Here is an 18,525-nt window from a genome sequence, read left to right as displayed (position 1 = left end):
ATTTATCCTTCTAGATAGTTGGAGTGAGTTAGCGAGTTTTGGAGCTCTCAGCTGTGAAGATGTCTGGCTTCTCATGAATATAATGGCACTCAGCTTGTGGTGCTCAAAGTGCCAAAACAAAAAGATTGTGAAAAACTGAAAAGGCTCAAGACACTCCACAGACATTGTTGTGCACAGTTTTAGGCGGGAACTATTTCTTTCTGCCAAACAACACCCACTAACCATATTGCCGCGCAGAGGGGAGTGTGAATCTTCTCGTGGACAAGAGGCTTGTGCTCATGACAGCAAGGGATGTAAACATTATAGTCGTCTGGCTCGGCTGAGTTGTAAAGTTAGTTAGTTTAGTTAGCTTAGTGAGTTTGAGATGTGTAAACATCTCCTCGGCTGATATCTCGAATACAGAGTGGAAAACTGGAAATGTTTTTATTTTTCATTATGAGGTGAACTGTTCATTAAGCCTGAGATTCTGGCATCTGTCAGAGGTGTTTCAGTATGAATTATCATAGGACTGCACTTGATTTATCTCTCAACACCAGGAAATGTTGTTTCAGCAGACGGAGCTAGTGGCTGACAGATGTTTCAGCACTGTGACTCTTAGTGTCCCGTGTCTTCTATCCCCTCACCCTCCCACTCAACCCATTCCTCCCATTCCACACCATCCGTCTGGGCTGTGTGTGGGCCAGGCGCTCAATAAGCGGATCATTCCAGGTCGGGGCCCTCGTGTGAAATCAGATGTTTAACTGGCCGGCTGAAGTGGGACGGGAGCATCTTAACCAGCACCTTGCCAAAGGTCTCGTGTTCATTCAGCCACTGGGGCTGCTGCTGAGTACGCCTGCCACCTGCCAATAGGCATTAGGGAGGATTTAGTAATTAAGTGATAGGCTGAGGACTAAATTGGGTGTTTGTGGGCTGGCGAGCCACCCCAAGGTCCCTACAGCCATGCAGATAGGGGATTCTAATTGCCAGGAATATTGATCAGCCTAGCAAGGGGGGTGCGCAGGGAATTCACAAGCCATCGATTAGCTGTTACTGCACCTCCCTCGTCAATGGGAGAGGGAGGTTAGCATTGGAAAGGCTTTGGGCTTTTCCCACAGTATCCTTCACCACCACCAGCTCCTGACACGCACATGCACAGAGTCAGTGACACAGCATGTTGTGATCAAAACGCTCTCTAAAGCTTACCCACACACCGTCCTCCATATCCGTAAACCAGCTGTCATAGGTAGTCCGGTAGTGAACGCGGGAGCAGAGAAAGGACTTTCAAGAGGCCTCGCTAACAGTGTTTTTATGTACAAATAAAGTGTCACCCTGAACCTAGCCCTGTCTTCCTCCCACTTCTCTTCTCTTTCCGTCTCCATACCACTAGCCTTCCTGAGTTTGTAAGGGCTCTGACCCGTGGCCGTGGTCCTAGTTAATGTTGGAGGGAGAGAGGGGACCATGCTCGCCCTTTGATATTTAATTAGTTGATTCACCTGGCAGTAAATAGGGCCTGGTCAGCGCTCACACACACACACACACACACAGAGACACACACACCTCTGTTTCTAGTTCCATCACTTATGCTCCAGTGACACATCACCATCACAAAATAACCTGCTGTGCAAAACAATACGGTGCAGGCAGAATGACTAAACATCCTCTCATTAAATGTTAAAGCTTGCCTGATCAGATTGAATCTGTCGCACATGCAAACCTTGCCGTCTATTGATTTAGTTCCCTTCATGACATACTTACAGCGCTTCAGTTTCCTTTGACTAGGCTGAATAGAGAAGCAGTCAGTTAGGAGATGGGTTAGAAAATGGTTGGTGATAAATTTGATGTTAAACTGGCATAAGACAAAAGTTTTTTCTTTAACTTATTCTGCAGAAAATTTTGATTGCACAATGTAGTGGGTGTAGCAACATGACACAATTATCCTATAGACTGATTTCCTAAACGTCCTGCCCAGTCTGTCTGTCGTTGCACAACCAAAACAGGAAAAGGTGTTGATATCCCCAGGTAACTGTGGAACAATTGGAATAGTTTTATAAACTGTGCATTGCATATGAAAAAAGAATCCCGCTGATGAAGGAGGCAGAGAAGGCAAGATCAGTATCAAAACCTGCCTGCTACGTTGGTACAAGAGATCGGGGTGTCTTGGTAAAATTTTGAGTCGTAAAGTTGTTGTTTTTTTGCTTTGGACATTAGCCAGGCTGCTCACGGGAGCCATGTTGATAGCCCGGTCTTTGTGATAGCGGCGCCAACAGTAAAACCACAGGGAAACGCTATGAGAGGGGATTTTTAAAGAGCTGTCTTTTTCAGCTGTAATGATGAACTGTTTTATTTTGTGATTGGGGATTCTGAACTCACATGGAGTTTCAGAGAAAAGCAGTTGAGGAGAACTTGGAGAAGAAATTGCTATTAGAAGTATCACAGCTGGAGGGACGACTGGAGGAACACGAGGAGAAATGTCAACGACAATAAGCTCCGAGCTTGCAAAGTAGTGAAGGATACAACATCCATGTGATCGAGTTTCAGTTCATTTTCAGTTAGACCCAACTGCCGCATTTTACCTAGCTAACAGGAATCATGTCATCACCTGTTGTGTATTGCTACTATCTAGATTATCATCTTGCTTCAAGGACACTTGTGAAGGTGACATGTGGAAACAAACCTGTCGGCTTCATGTCATTTGGATCAACATTTCAAATTTTTTTTATTGACATCTAGTTGGCCCAGTTCAGTTTTTCTCAACCGTCTCAGCTGTTTTTTAATTTTCGTGCTGGAATGAATTGCAGCAGTAGTGAGAAGGTTTGCTGCACAGCAGTCTCTAACCTGAGTCATTTAGAGCCTATTACAAAACATCAATATATTGATCGAAGCGAGTGTCTCAGTATACTGCTCTGTAAACACACAGTTCGTTCCGTTGTGCTTGCATCTTATCAGGATTTGAATCTGTTCATCTTCAGTTCACTTAGTGGCAGCACTGTTGGCTTTTGTGCGACAGCTTTCACTTGCTCACTCTGTTGTGTTTTTTTTTTGTTTGTTTCAGCAGCATTATGAAAATGATAAAGTAGAATGTAAAAGGTCTGAGTCTTACATCAGTGGCACGGTTTGATTCCAGTCCTGCTGCATGTCATTCCATCTTTCCTTCTCTTGCTTTCACTCTCTGCCCTTTATGTCTCTCTACAGATTTGCTTTGACAACAGCAGAAAGAAATCATTCTTTGAAAAAAATAGTGTACTTTTATTTTATTTGACTCACATGTATTAAAGGTTCTGCATGGAAAGGACGGGCATATTTGATTGTCTGTTGGCTCCCAGCCATCCTCTGAATGTAAATGCTCATGGCTCTTTAAGCTGCTTTGAATGAGAACTTTTTTCCATGAATGGCAAACAGTGCAGCCTGTGGCCTGTGTGCCAACTGTACGAGAAAAGCCTTGTGTACCATAACACAAGCCAGGCAGCAGGAGCAACAGGTCAGAGAGAGATTCAATTAGAGGCAGATGGAGAAACTTCAGAAGAGTTTTGACTCCACTCGCAAACAGGTCAAAAGATATTTAGGGAAAAAAGAAACTTTCTCCAACTTTGTTATTTTACTGGAATTATCAAACTTCATGTCGTATCACAAAATGTTTGTGTTGAGCTGCAGAATGTAAATGGGTTGAATTAATCAGAAATGATTTGAGTGGCACCCCGGCCTCTTTTGTTTTGGATTTTAGGTTTTGTATTGACCTGTTGAATTTTCTTTTTCATCTTAATTGGCACAAACGTACCAGCTGCATGTGTTAAGTGTCTGATTTCACTGTGGATACTTATTTTATTTCATATTCTTCTGTCTAGTTTTGAACAGTTGTATTTTGTATATTTATTGTGAGCATGTACCTACACAAATACACCAACAAATACCAAGTGAGAATATAAGGAAATGTAAATCAACCTGTTAATCTCAAATCAAATTATATATTAAGAGAAATAAATGAAAAGTAAATGATAAATTACAGTACTGTATGTCTGATCCATTGATAATCTAAGTCACCTATGCATACACTCATATTCCTGTAAATATTTGTATTACTTAAGGAGACATGATAAGACTTTTCTGTGTATGTGTTGACATCAGTGACATCCAGCAGCAGCAGAACGTAAAGGTGAGCGTCACAATTTGAACCCGCGCTCCCTTGTGCGGTTTCCAAGGTCATTTTGTCATCTTTGACAGGGGTATGTTTCCCCCCGTCCTCGCCTTCTGATTGAAGCCTAGCTCCAACCTTCATACACCACTCAGTCACCCTCCAGCCATGCTCACAAATTGAATTAGTTTCAGCCTGAATTTGTGTTTCAAAACTAGTAATTATTTTTTAACCCCAGAGGAAGCCGAGAGAAATGAGTCAGATCTTCACAAGTCATGAAATTTGACGATATACGATTTTACAGCAACCAAAGGGACACAAGCCTGAAGCACAGCAATTTACCAACCATTCATCTGTTAGCAAATTAAATCACACCACATTTGACATCTTTTAGAAAGTTAGATAAATCTGATGAAAAAGTTTCTCTCTCAATTACCATCTAAAATTAATCTCCTTAATCCCAATTTGATCTCTTTCATGCATATAAGGGGTATCTTTCATCTGCCCACCTACGTGCTCAAAATCTCCGCCACCGAGTTAAGATGGAACGTGACTGTCAAACTTAGTCCAACGTGAAACTCCAACACCCATGCAGCTCCATGAGATGAGGGAGCTGATTAGGGGGAGATGAGGACAGAGGTGCGTAACTGACAGCCGCCCATTATCTCTCTCTGTAGCTGGTGGAGGACTGTAAGTCATGTGTGATGGAGCTGCAGAGCACCACCCAGAGCCCGGGGTGGTTCGGCTGCAGCCGTGCAGAGCTGAGCTGGAAAACAGAGTTACAAAAATACGGCTTATTTCCACTGCTGATTTGTTTATTTATTTCCTTTTCTGTTTTTAATCTTTTATATCCAATGATACAATCTGAAAAGAGAAACCATGCTTTAGAAAACTACAAAACATTCTGCGTTAAGAAAGAAAAAAAATGCAAGCTGATTTGATATGAGTGGTCACAAGGCAGAGGGGTTCGGAACGTTTGTTACGTATTGCACGTTTAAGGTGAAGATGTATCGGTTCTGTGTTTTGTGAGCTCACACGTTTTGTATGATATGTAGGTGCGCAGGCTCTAGTGTAGAGAGGCCTGACAAGATAACTTGCAGAGAGAGGACCAAATCAGAGGTGCTGAACTTGAGCAGCTTTCATGTGAGAGAGTAAAGAGATGGTTCAAGCGCAACTGATATACATATATCTTTCACTTTTTTCACATTTTGTTATGTTGCAGCCTGAGAATTTTTAGCAAAGGTATTCAAAAGGAAAACTGAAATATCACATTGACAAAAGTATTCAGACCCTTTTCTATAACACTCCTGTTTATCTTGATCATCTTTGACATGTTTCTCCACCTTGACTGAACACCACTTGTGGTAAATTCGACTGATTGGATAAGTCTGTATAAGGTCTCACAGCTGAGAATGCATATCAGAGCAAAACCCAAGCCATGAGGCCAAAGGAACTGCCTGCAGAGCTCAGAGACAGGATTGTGTCGACGCACAGATCTTTGGAAGGCTACAAAAAATGTCTGCTGCATTTAAGGTCCCCAAGAACCAACCTCAGACAGGGCCGAAGGTTCACCTCCCAACAGGACAATGACCCTAAGCACACAGCCAAGACAACACAGGAGTGGCTTAGGGGAAAACTCTGTGAATGTCCTTGAGTGGCCCAGCCAGAGCCCTGACATGAACCCAATCGAACATCTCTGGAGAGACCTGAAAGTGGCTGTCCACTGATGGCCCACCTCCAACCCAACAGAGCTTGAGAGGATCTGCAGAGAAGAATGGCAGAAAATGGCAGAATGATCAGTCAAAAAAGTATTTTTTCTGCATTGTCATTGTGGTGTGTTGAGTGTAGATTGGTGAGATGTTAAGTTAAAGCAGCAACATAACAAAATGTGAAAGAAGGGAAGTTGTCTGAATACTCTCTAAATGCACTGGAAGTATTTTTGGAGTTTGACCTCCTGAATGTAGGAACTGTCTCATGGCTTCATATGAGATGACAAATAGAAGGAAAAGACTTATTGTTTAGAGTATTGTTTAGTCTAGATGCTCAATAAAGCTTATATTGAGCTCAAATACAGTAAAATAGATTAATGCAAAGAAAAGAAATGTACATTTGTGGATTTACCTGCTGTTATGAAGTGTGTTTGACTGTATGCAGCAGAGGGGTGTGGTGGGTGGGCATATCTTTTTGATGTTTTGTCCCATGGAGGGAGGACTATGCACCAAATTAAAAAGCTGCTCAGACTACAGCAGACACTCGCATGTCGGGCTGCAGATTGAGAATATGGACTTTCTGTCAACCAAACCTGCTTCTGACATCTGAGCAGCCAAAATGACAGTTGACACTGGCCAGGCCCGGCTTCACATCAGCTCTCCCCTCTTTAAGCAGCACTTTAACCCGCCAATGCCCTACAAGCCCTGAGCACCACTGTGATGGGAGTGCTCTGTAATAGGAAGGAAAATGACTCTCATCTCGTTTCTCAACAGTGAGTGTTAGTCTAAGAAGGGCACGATGCTAGCTCCTTCACGGAGCATTGTGGTCATTAGCTTGGACCAAGCAGCCTTTTCTCAAGAAGAGTCACAACTCCCAGAGGTCGCAGTGTTCACTAATTGTAGTCCACAGACGGGATCAGATTCTGTTGTCAAGAAAAGGGGGGGCCCTGTAGCTTTGCCCTTTCTCTGTACTCCTAAAGCAGATTAGATAATGAGGTCTCTTTCCGGACTCAACTGATATTACCAGCTGGATTTTTTTTTTTAATTTTCCTTTTAGCCACTCACACACCACAGTACTGCTGATCTTATGTATTAGTATTTAATTAGTTATATCTTTGTTTTGGTCTGGAGCTCGTAGGTGTTCACATTGTCGTGACGTGGGCAATATTGCATACACATGTATCTCTTTGTGTGTATGTGCGTGTGCATGCTCTGACTCCTGAGCCAAGAGCACATCTCTGGCTCATCTCGAAGGCCTGGCGTCAGCCTCCTTAAGTGCTGTCAATGTCACATGGTAACAGCAGCACTGCAGCCTCTTAATTGGTTTAGGAAAAGCATCCTTGTCATTTTGCGGTCAGTAAACTCCGCCAGAGAAAATGAAGTCCAAGCCGCTGCCACCTCCTCGGCCCCCACACAGCCTGCCTAACAAAAAAATAATGATTATGTGCCGTGTATATTTGTGCGTCCGCTGTCTGTTTTCACTTTTTGCTTTTAGAAATAATTGCTGTTGGTTGTGTGGCTGCATCAGAGGAAGGGCATTAATGACTCTCACTGGCCGCGAGGAAACGCCGCGCTGCAGAGGGCGGGAGGAGAGCAACTCATTTTCTAGAACTAAATGTGTGTGTGTGTGTGTGTGTGTGTGTGTGTGTGTGTGTGTGTGTGTGTGTGTGCATTTGTGCCTGAATGTGTTTGTGTTTGGTCATTTATTTTTATAAGTTTTCCTTCACTTTGTCGTGCGGTACATATTGTATGCAGCCTACAATAAAGACTCTGGAAGTGTGCACAGAGGTGTGTGTGTCTCTGAATGACTTTTATACACGTCCGTGTGTGTGTGTGTGTGTGTGTGTGTGTGTGTGTGTGTGTGCATGGCTGTCCTTTTGCACAGATTAACTGGTGAATGCTGCAAGAGGATGATCAGACAGGGAGCACACCAGGGTTGCTCTGCGATCACACAGGGATTATGGGGGATATGGAGCTGTAGTGCATTCCAGGGCCGCCTCCAGTTAGGCTCATCTCCGCCACGCTCCCCTCACACACACCACTTTAATTGCCTTTGCTTCTTTCATTACTTTTATTGCCTCTCCTCTGCATTGCGTGCTCCCTGGGCTTGTGGAAAGGTCATTGTGATGGCGGCGGTGTGCTCATAGCCTTCGTCTCCCTGACTAGTAGGAAATGGCTGTGGGGCTGAAGCTGGGGAAAAGGAGTGACACAAGGTAGCTGCTGACAGGCTGTGCACAGATCACAACTAATTCTTTTTTTTTTTTTTTTTTTTTTTTCAAAACAAGTCAGTGAAGCGAGTCTGTACTAAAATTATCTTCCTGAATGCCACCCAGTGTTTCACAGAAATAGACAGGATTTCATAAGGTGGCAAAATATAGATGGATACTTACCCTGACTAGCTACAAAGTGTGATATTGAGTAGAAAACTTAAAAAAAGGATTTGAAAAGGGATTCATTACCCGACCAAAGAAGGACCTGGCAGGCAGAAGAAAAGGCTTGCCTCCAAATCAGGCGTTTTCAGGCAGTGTAGGAGGAGTGTCTTCTGGGGGAGAGAGTCTCCCTTTGGCGAGGCCTTTTTCACTTTGCAGAACTTTTACATGAACAGAAATGCTACATAACACGATAAAGCAAAGGACATAACCCAAAAAGCACAATATGAGCTCCAATAGGGTAAAGACAGTATCTCTCAGGGATAGCTTTGACTTAAAGGTAGTCCAGGTCAAGGGTAAATACATATACTGTTCGTATGCCTCATCAGCCTAATTAGTAATTAGTCTTATAAATGTTCCCTTGCTCCTTCATGCCCTTGTGTCGCCTCCCTGTTGGCTTTACACCCCAACATGACAGAAAGATAGAACAGTTTTCTATATATAGAGATGTTGCGTTTGGTCAGACAACATTCATGTTCACAAGATGTTTTCCTCCATCAGCCAGTTCGTTCTGGAACGTAAGCAGGGCCTTAATATACACCACATTACTGCCGTGGCCTCTGTGCACTTGCGCGTTAATTGGTTTCTATCTCAACAATAGCTAATGCACATTTTATCAAAAACCTACTTTGCTGCAGGCAAGTAAATGAAAAACTGTCTGTGAAAATCAAAAAAAGCCAAAGCACGGAGATCATCCATCTTTGCTCAGAAAGAGAAAGTGGACAGAAGGGATTTATATTGACGTGCTTATTCTCGTATGTAACTGTGTGAAATACAGAGCGCTCTGTGTGTGTGTGTGTGTGTGTGTGTGTGTGCGCGCGCGCGCGCGCGCAGAACACACCTGCAGGAGGTTGTGGAGTCTTGGCAAATTGAGGTCAGGAGATTTTAAGCAGAGGTTGACGAGAAGAGGCTTGAAGAGGAGAAGACTCAGGTGTACAGAGAGAGAATCAAATCAATCTACAAATCTTGAGCAATGTCGTGTTTTTACATTCACTATCATTCAATACTTTATGTTAGGCCATCACACAAACATTGATGTTGATGAAGCCTTAAGAAAGGGCTCGAACACAATTTAAAGTTTCTCGTTTCTGGCATTTTTCAAAACAATATACTGTATATTTTTTCTGGATATATCCTTATTGTGATGAGTGACAGCATGGACTGGCCATGTAAGCTGAATTCACGGATTTAATAACCTGAGAACATGTTTACCGCGACATCCTTTGGTTGAAGTTATCAGCCTGCTGCCATGACACATCACAGGTGTACATCACAATTGTCAGAGATCCTGAGTGTGGTGAGTGGTGCAGCAGACCTGAACCACAAGAGGTCATTGGAAACAACACTTTTCAGCTCTATGTTGAAACTCTTGGAATGCAAAGATACAGAATATATCGCTGTGAGTAGAGTGTGTGATGCGTTTGTGTATCAAATCAAATTTTGCTCATGGGGCATGAATCAAGAGAAGAAACATTGTTCATCACCGTGTACAAATTTATATATTTTTAACTTTAACTTCTTCAACTTAAAGTGTCTTGAACTGTTGCTTTCTGATGAACGCACAGTGATGTGTCTTGTCAGGCTTCTGAAGCCAGTTTGAAAGCTCGACGTAAAATTCTTGCTAAAGACAAGAGAAAATTAGTTTAACAGACACAATCAAAGGATCCAGAGGATTGTAACAAAACCGCCAATGAGGCTTTTTCTGAGTTCACCAGCGAGACATTACAGACTCTGACCTGAGACAGGCTTTGGCTCTGATCATCTTACTCTTTTAGTCTATCAGAGTCCAGGCAAAGACTCCAGTTTTCTTCCAAAAGAGGCTGTAAAATCTATACAAACCCCTCTCTGTGACTGCATGTTCTCTGCTTTGGCTCCGGCCGACTCCAGAGACAGTGTCAGTGACAAAGCAGCGAGCTTTCAGACAGAGCGCCAGTGTTTCTGGAGTGGCTCATCTGAAACACGGGTCAATACAAACACTCACCAGCACATCACAGACAGTATCACTGAAAAGCAAAGCAGCCGCCTCGCTCCCAGGATTTTATTGGCTGTCATGTTGATTTTGCTTGTTCTGGGATTAGCATAGGGCTCAGCATGATTTTGTGACTAATGGTCTGTGTTTTCTGGCTGTGAAATCAGCAGCCTGAGAGCCCTGAGCAGGCTGCACATCAGGGTTTGAGGTCCGCCACCCCCCTGGGTTGTGCCTCTGGGCCCTGCTGCTAATGCAGCCCCAGCACATTTCTCTCTCTTTCTCCTTTACATACAGCCATGTTTAGCACTTCTGTCCTTCTGCACCCAGGATGACCTCCACTGTAATCTGCTCCGCTCTGGCCAGCTGGGGCATCCCCACCTGTGTAGCCCAGTCTCGACTGATGGCTAAAGCTTGTTCACACCAAAGACACATTTGTGCCATTAGCTGGGAAATGTTGAGGGGTGAAGCAAAGGGAGTCTGTGATCAAAAAGAGGTGGTGCGACAGAGGAAGAGGTCTCCGTTTGAGCCTCTCGATTCAGCAAACTTTTCACCCAGATGACCCGAGGACGTCCTCTCCTCCGGCCAGACAAACAGAAAAGTGTTCGCTGTCAGTGTTCACCTGTGAGACCAGAAGTAAATATTTCATCCGGAGCATCCTCACAGAAACTTCTAACGTTGTCTAAATAAAATATGAAGAAAGAGTTATTTGTCGGTGCAATGGTGCCCCCAACATTGAAGCCATCTCATTTTTTCCTCTGCCCTCAGCGTGAGCCAGATTTGTGTTACCTGGTATTTGCCTGCAACAGATTCCCGCCTGATATCCTCCCAGATTGAAAGGAGGGAAATTGGGGCTGATTGAGGGGATAAGTTTTGGTGGTGGAAGGACAGAGGCAGAGCGAGAGCCGGGTGAAAAAGATGCGAACCCAATCTGCCATGTGTTGACTGTACTGATTAGGGGCTTGAGCTAAGAAGAGCCTCTCTATCCCCTCATTCCCTCTGTTTACTTTGCGCCTCACCAGCCTTCTCAACACCGGCATCGCTGCAACCGTCGTGCTCCTCCTCACCCTTCTCTTCTCAGCCGTATCACCTGCATCACTGGGAGGCTCTTTTGTGTGCCAAACTACTCCAATTAGAAAAGATGACAGCTTAACTAGGGATAGAAGAGGGGTTTGGTCCGGTTTGTTAATCCATCAGAGAAAGCAGTGTGATTGCTAATAAGAGGAGATTTGTGACATGCCTGAATATTTGCTCCATTTACGGCGCTCTGACAGCTCTTCTCGTGTGTGTATTTGTGGAGACCAGTGGGGAGCTGATGCAGACTCAGCCCATTAAGGGCCACAGGGTGACTGGAGCAAAGTCCAGCTAATGTTTTGGGACACTCAAAAAGCCTGCAGGGAGCCATGAGTACAGAGGTGGGCTGAAAGCAAACCAGAGATCCAGGGAATAATAATAAATAGATAAATAAGTGGATGAAATGGCATGAGAGAGGCTAGGGAAATAGCACATCTATTCTCACGCAGCACGTTTGTTTATTTATGCCGTCTGACGGGCCCGGTCTGGATGGCGTGTGGGGGCTGGGGGAGTACAAGCGCAGGCTTTCCCCTCTCAGAGTTCGGCTCCCCAGCTTTCATTAAGTGTCATTACCAGTACTTTCAGAAAAGCTGGCCAGGCTGAGACCCGACTTCCCCTCTACAGATAGTTGCCCATGCATATGGATGGATTTCTGATCCCTCTCATCCACCACTGAGGAGGGGGAATTAGGCCAGCGAGAAGGAGAGCGGAGGGCTTAAAGGGTGCGTCCATATCTGACTTTAATGGCAAAGATGGAGCTATTACTTGAGTTGAGGGACAGCGTTCATGCCTGGTTTGTTGCTGTGTATATGCCAGCCCGCTTAACAACGCTGTGAGTGTTTCACTTGAGATTTTCTTTTTCGTGACCTCTCGGGTCACGCGCACCCATGTCTGTACAATCAATTCCGTTCCACACTCACGTGGAGAGCTGTGTTTTCATTTCGGGGCCAGTTGTGCAACATAACCACAATGCCATTTTAGAATGTGCATTTCTTAGCAGCATGGTATTCATTAGCAATTTGCTCTTCCAGTTCACTCACTTTGAGAACGTCCCCTGATTGATGTTGGGGGGAGGGGGCTTGTTCTGTTTATTTGTATATCAAGGAATGAAATATTCATATTGTACGCTTTCTCGAGCAGAAGTTATCCAGATTCAGTGTAAATGGTACTTGGGATTAGATTTTCGCAGCAGATTGCTGTTATTAAGGGGAAAAAGCCGACTCCTTTGAGCAGTCATCTTCCTGGGAGGCAATCTATTTCTCTTTCACGCAGCCAGAGTGCTGGACCAGGCTCTTAATGCACTGAAGCAAAAGTGCTTCGGTCCGCAACCTTTCACGCCTTCAGCTCTCCTTTATGTGATTGAATAGTTAATAACTATGAGTCGCCTTTGAAAGCTCTGTGCCGTTGGTCCTTCTGAGGCACTTCTCTTCTTTTTGTCTGTTCGACTGCTGTACCTGCCCATTGCTCAGTTCACCTGCACGTCTGCTTGCCCCAGATGCCAAGACGTCCGATAGCCTACCTCTCCTCCACCAGCCCCTCTCACTTTTATCTTTGTCTCTTGCCCGACTTGCTGCTTTTTTGCATCTAGCTGTCTGGCTGTCTTAGTCTGCACATCAGAAATTTGAGGGCTAGGGATCAGTGTTTTCATCTGTTTCCTCATTCTCTTCCAACACACACTCACAAAAACACACACACACACACACACACACACACACACACACACACACAGCTCATTAGCCCATCCCACGCTCACAGCTCTGGCAGAATGTGACCCTGCCTAATTGTGTACCATGCTCATTTGTTCTCCCTGCATGATGTGACGATTGCTTATTTATTCTCCTCAGGGCTCCCATCTCACATTAAAATGATTGACTCATTTCATTCACTGCACATTGTCAAGCTTTATTTGATAAGCTCATTTCCCTTGGCATTCAAATCCTTGCTTTTTCCCGTGCTTAAAAGTTATAATGTTACCGGGGCACATTATTATTCATACGCGGTATTGTTTCTCCAGCTAATTATCTGTGTTAGAAAATAATTTTGCACGTGTGATTCTATTTATTCCGGTGGAACCGAGCAGCACAAAAGGGCAGACATTAACGATGCAGTCGGAATAGCTGAGGAGCCAATTGTGTACACAAAGCTGGCAGACGCGGTCAACAAGAAGCTTAAGAGGGATTGGGACACTGCGGATGCTCGGCCAGAATAAGCAGAGCAAATTTGCATTCCGTTGCAATTTACATCTGGTTAGAGAGCCGTTTTACAACTAACAAAGCCATCAACCTTTTTTTGTCCAATCATGTAATGAGGGATTGTTTTGACACAGTAAAGAACATAACAAGCGATTGCTGATTGGGGGTTCGGGCAGCCTTGTTACAGGAGGATTTTAGCGCTTGTGATTTTGCCAGCTGACAGTCGATGTTTTCTCCCTGCAGCTACTGTATATCGACCGGGCCTCAGTGACACAGCAGCTGCTGGTAACCTGCTCAGCGCACTGGTAGGTCAATTCAGACTCAGACTTGTGAAGGTGACGGGCACAGAAAGATGTGATGGGCAGAGGTCACCAACCTAATACATATGAGGCATCATTAGGGCCAGTTTGAATCTCTACTGACCAAAAATGCACCCGAGTAACAAAAAGTGTACAGCTGGAGACAAACTGTAAACAGTGTGCAGCAAGTCCAGACAGAAGTGTTACTTATTCTCACATAAAAATGGAATTAACATATTAAAGCTTTTGGTTCTTTTGATCAAACACAGCACAATATGTCATTTATATGAAAAAAAAGTATGTATTTCTGTAGGTTTGAACATTGTTGGACAAAGATCAGGTAATTTTTTTATGCAGAAATGTTGTATATCTTTAAGAGGGATTCTTATTATAAAGAGTATTGCACTTTAAAAACATAAAGAACAGTGAAAAACTACTACAATGGCACTGTGTAGAGCACATACCTCTGATAAGGCCCAACAGTCCCTTTTAATTCAATCAAGACTAATCCAATATCAAATAAAACACATAACAAACATATGTTTGTACCTCAGATTGTACTCACTCCTAGACAATAGCTACCTCATACACTTGATTTTTATTATGATCAAGATCCCTGAGAATTATTCCCTGAGAAATGTACAAAAATGTTGAAAAATGTGACAAAGTGACAGAAAAATCCTCGATCCGTTCCTTCATCCAGATCCGCTACAAAAGTTAAGACCCATGGGTGAAAACATAACCGCCTTGGCGGAGGAAATTAAAGCACCGTAGGCTGAGATACCCTGACTTTAGTCGAGCTCCAAAAACTAACAACGCTTTTATGAGACACCTGATGACATTATCAAAGTTATTCTGTCTCTGCTGCCTCCAGAGAATTCAAACAATACACAACCTCTTATTGCTTTAAAAAAACAACAATTAAGTGCTTTGTAACTTGCTTTAGCAGCATCAGTGCTCTTTGATCATCCACTTATTGCACGTGTTGTCTGAATGAAGTCTCTTGTGCTTTCAGCTCTGCTCTTGACTGCGACGGGAGTTCTGATTATTCAAGCGGAGAGTCCACAGAAGAGGAGAAGCGTCTCGGCTTCCAACCTCCCCAAGCCTGCATGTTCCCAGCAGCCACGTGTGCAGAGCTGGGAGAGTTTCTGCACCTTAGCAGACTTTGGACATCGCGGAGTCCACACTTTCCGATCCCAGAGACATTTAACTATCAATTTCTATTAATGATGAGATCTTAAAACAAATGACATCTCAACAACTTGAAACAAATGATTTCAGAACATTGATTTGGTGTCACAACATGAGTTAAAGATGTATTTTGTATAGTCGTATTCAAGTCTCAACAATTTTTCTGTCACAGTTTTGTTTTACTATTTTGTGTCTGCTCAGTTTCATGAGAATATTAAGTTGATGCGTTTGAGTTATAAATATGTTTATACTGTAATTATACTTTCAGAATGCAAACAGTAAAGGTTAATAAAAAAAACAAGTATTGAACCAGTCGTTTAAGCACTATTGTTAATTTCCAGACCTAATCTAGGTAGGTGGAAATCATTTAATTTTGCACACTGATACTCCGTTATTTTCTGTTCAAATGCCCCGAATCACATCAGTGTTTTTCGTTTCATTAGTTGATTCAACGATGCGCTAAAAGGCAGATCCATCTATTTTTCATGACCAAGTTTCTGTACGTTGATTTGTACAAAAGAGAAAGTAGAGCGCTTGATGTGTTTTGAGTCCCATGCAGTAACTACTCCTAGAGCCACAGACCCCACAAGCCAATGCAGCCAAAAACACTTAATGAATATGGGCAGATAGAGAAGAAATTGCGGCCAAATAAAAGAATAATAAAGGCATCTAAACCCTAACAAGTCTGCCTTTGTTCTTCCACTCCACCCACCACAAGTTGGCTGTGTGAAAGCAGGCATTGTTGCAGCTTTGAGGGCAGCTCTGAGAGTTCCATGCCCATCGGCCTTCAATCACAAGGGATGTCTGAGTTTGACAGTATAAAGTCTTTCTTCTAGAACAAAATAAGACCCCTAAGCAATAGTGGATGAGCTGTTAGTAACCATACGGTCCACAGGGAGGTAGACCAAGCATGGTAGTACAGGATACACAAAGTGTTGGTTAGGGATAAGACAATGGACCAGTAGAAACATAACTGCATGCTGCAACACTCTTAAATTTCTTACAGTTGCTAACAGAAGTAAATGGTGTCCTGTTTGTTCAGTAGAATTCCACTTGACTTTGTGCAAACCAAAAGCAAAGTTCACAAAAAACATGGAGGCCATTTTAATTCCCTCGATCAACAAGCGTTTTCTTCCTCAGTGTTATCGCTGATTTATTCCAACCTTGTCTAAAGCATTTGTTCTCCTGCAGGAGTCGTCGTACATGACTCTCCTGCTGCAACAGAACTTAAAGCACCGATCCTTTTTCCTGTCGCTCCGTGCATGTGTTTGGGTCCATCTCTTGTTTCACTTGACTTTTTTCAGAGGGGCTTCGGCGAGGAAGACACTGTGAGCTTTGTTCCAGTCACTGGGTCGCGGTAGGTAAGTTATTCGCTCGCTGGCAGCATGTAAGGATTAATTCCAGCCTAACAGGAAGAGGACACCATTGGTTTCTGCCTTGGCCAGATCAATAAGCAACATTCTTTCCAGCATAGCAGTCAATACGCCACACTTAAGGTGTCTGAAGAAACTAAAGAACACCAATAATTGTTATTAATGCCTTGGATGTCCCCAAGCATTGCATTTAGAGGCAGTCGTTATCTAAGAGACATTCAGCCGTCACATGCTGTACACACACAAAGGTTGCCTGTGAATATTAAGATAATATTTATTTTTATAAATCGCCATATCTCTGTTTAAATCTGTGGTGTAGACATTTGAAGGCATTCATAGCCACGCTAATCAGTGATGTCAGTGTTGCAGCACTGTTAGACTGAAATGTTGTTGATAGCATGTAACTTCATCCAGACACCAGAGGATGAACCCTGATGACTTTGGTGGTCTGCTGACTTTTACTCTTACGCCACCATGAGGTCAACATTTGTGAGTTTTTACTGAAATGTGTCATCTGGAGGTGTGACAACATCGCGATGTTCACAATAATGATTTTTTAAAAATGAGATTGATAACCTGCGAATATGAAAAATCAGTTAATGATTGAATCATATCTCATTCAACTTGACATAGTAAAAGTTTGTTTCCCCCACCTCCCTGCTCTCGTAATTTATTTGGCGAAAAAGAGGCAAAACACACAGTTAACAGATTTGATTGCTAGCTTTTTATTTGTTCATATCTCTCTAGATATCTTAATAATATCATTATTGTGAATTTGTTTGATGACGACAATTGTGTATCCAAAATCTGATGTTGTGACTTTGAATTAATTCATGTCACCCAAAGTATGACTTAAAAATGTAATGAGTCTATTATTGAAGGTGTTTTGTGCGGAAGTAAAAGAGGAATGAAATATGATATTCACACTCAGATGAAACATAGATGGCGGACATGTTAAACGTGCTTACCATCAGCGTGTTAGCCTCGTTGTTGTGAGCATGTCAGCATACTGATACTGGCAATGTGATACAAAGGTGGTGGCACGTATACATCTTCATCACATACATACATACATCATCTGTTGCTTAAAGTGGCAACAGACCACTCCCCCCCCCCGCGTTGTCGCTGTTTCAAACACAGCGGGATTGTATCCATTTTCCTTAGAGTCGCAATTGACAACAACACAGGACAAAGCATGAGTTTATTCAGTCCATAACAGAAATGGATCACAAGTTCAACTTTGTTTTCTCAGGTGACTATGTGCTCAGCGGCCGACAAAATTTGAAATTTGAGAGTAAGGTTTGTGGGGAACTGATGTAAACGCTGCTGGCCTTCAGGAAAGACAGAGTGGGTTTTGAAATAATATCTGGTCAGTGTTTGTATGCTGCTTAAATAATCTCCTTTCCCATGTCCTCAATAGCAATATGCAGAATGTTGCGGGGACGCGACACACAAACAGGCCCGTGTGCACGTATTCGCGCCAACCATCAGGCGTTACATGCAAAGCCAGTCTATCAGTGCAGGCGGTTATAAAGTGAAGGACAGCTAACAACAAGCATACATTGCCTCCTGCTTCCATCATAAACCACATGTGGGTTCAGAGCTGGTGAAGGTAAGGGACTAAAGAAGATGGGGTGAATGTGTGTGGGAGGGAGGGAGGGACAGGGGGAGGAGGGGGGTAACATTCAAAATTCAATCAAGTGAAGGCCATCTCCAGCAGGGTAGCAGGGAGTGGAAGGGGGGGAGATGAGGGGAAACTCAGCTGAAGTTTCCACTGGGCCTGCTGTGCTCCTAATGCAGCCTTGGATGTAATTGGGTCCCAGAAGGCTGTTCATTATCGGGGGTGAGCGAGGCAACAAAACAGAAAAAGGGGGTGGGAAGAGAAAGAAAATGTCTCATTCTTTGCTCAGTGCCTCGGTCCCGGCGCCATTATGGGACAAGAGTTAATTAAAAGAGCAGTTGATGCCTCTGTTTTTCTCATCAATCTCACTTCTGCTCTTATTAAGTTTGTAATGACAGTGGAGCTCGTCCCTGTCTGCCACCAGACACACAACGAAGGGGGGAGGTTGGAATGAGAGGACGGGCCGGGCGGGGCGCTTAATGTGAGGGACGGCTCATCTTAAATCTCACTGTGGTCAACAGCTAACATTCACCGTAATCCCTCCATCAAATCTCAGGGTGACG

At 43.5% G+C, this 18,525-nt stretch overlaps 1 protein-coding gene across 23 annotated transcripts in view; it reads left to right on the top strand.

The window, feature by feature from the left end:
• Nucleotides 1–15,277, top strand: part of LOC119018006 — a 138,477-nt gene extending 123,200 nt beyond the window's left edge. For 21 of the 23 annotated variants that reach the window (XM_037095297.1, XM_037095296.1, XM_037095316.1 and 18 more), the window contains 2 exons: nucleotides 13,722–13,783; nucleotides 14,793–15,277. The gene's annotated coding sequence lies outside the window, so the exon portion shown is untranslated. Of the gene's footprint in view, nucleotides 1–14; nucleotides 4,297–13,721; nucleotides 13,784–14,792 lie in introns of those variants that run through there. The other 2 variants (XM_037095299.1, XM_037095298.1) reach the window with 1 other exon arrangement.
• Nucleotides 15,278–18,525: the final 3,248 nt, after the last annotated feature.

This window comes from Acanthopagrus latus, chromosome 4 (genome assembly GCF_904848185.1).
Source record: "Acanthopagrus latus isolate v.2019 chromosome 4, fAcaLat1.1, whole genome shotgun sequence".
NCBI lineage: Eukaryota > Metazoa > Chordata > Actinopteri > Spariformes > Sparidae > Acanthopagrus > Acanthopagrus latus.
The sequence above is the reverse complement of the archived record's forward strand: the minus strand, read 5'-3'. Positions and strand labels throughout refer to the sequence as shown.